We start from the raw sequence: 1,044 nt of genomic DNA on the forward strand, positions 1-1,044 counted from the left end.
TCAAAAAGATATCCCTCGACTCTACACGACTTACTCTATACCCCCAAATAGTTTTAAGTCCCCTGGGAAGCGTATTAGACTTGTAGTGGGGGCAAAATCAGTATTTTACCCATGTAATCCTGCACCGATATACCGTTTTCTGGACAACTCGACCTCACCACAACTTTATGCTAATTGTAAGTATCCAAAATGCATTTCCCAAAAAGGGGACATCCTGACGAATCCAGGGATGTGCTTGGCTAAGTCGTAGTACAATATTTCTATTTTGTATGACTTATAAACCGATTTTACCCCTGTAATCCTGCACCAATATACCGTTTTCTGGACAACTCGACCACACCACCACTTTCACATACCCCCAAATAGTTCTCGATTCTACGTTTTTTTTCAAAATTATAGATCTACGCTGTTCTAGAATTATATAATTTGTTTATATTTTTCACCCTCATATTTATTAGGAAAAACACTATCAACTTCTGATTTTCAAATGGTAACCTATACTTTTAATTTCATAAATTAATAAAGCTATTTTTTTTATGAATTATCACGTTTAAATTTTCATTTTTCATTAATCCGTTGATGAGATATAACTCCTCAAAGTTGGGTAGTTTTGGCAGGTGTTTGTGTGTTAATGTGTTATACCTAGTCGGTAGATATCGCAGCAATTTGGATTTTTATGCCCCAGAGTAATAGATATTACACTTTTCAAATCATTTCAAGTACAGTAAGCTTATAAGTTGTGCCCCTAAATGTATTGTAAAATGCCCATTTAGCAGGGCGTCCACCGTGCGCCCCACTAAAAGTGATTGCGGCACTGCTGCACTTCTCATAATAATACTTATCAATTATAAAGACCAGAAGCTAAAAGTAATAAACTCGATATCGGTCGAACCCAAAGTATAATAGCGATAACCATTGTACCTACTCGCTACAATAACTTATTGTCATATTATAAGTGATTGGGACCATTACTGTCACATATCCATACACACGTGTAATCCCCACGACCCCGCTACATACCAAGTCCTGTCTGATGAACATCGA

The sequence above is a fragment of the Acyrthosiphon pisum genome, chromosome A1 (genome assembly GCF_005508785.2).
Source record: "Acyrthosiphon pisum isolate AL4f chromosome A1, pea_aphid_22Mar2018_4r6ur, whole genome shotgun sequence".
NCBI lineage: Eukaryota > Metazoa > Arthropoda > Insecta > Hemiptera > Aphididae > Acyrthosiphon > Acyrthosiphon pisum.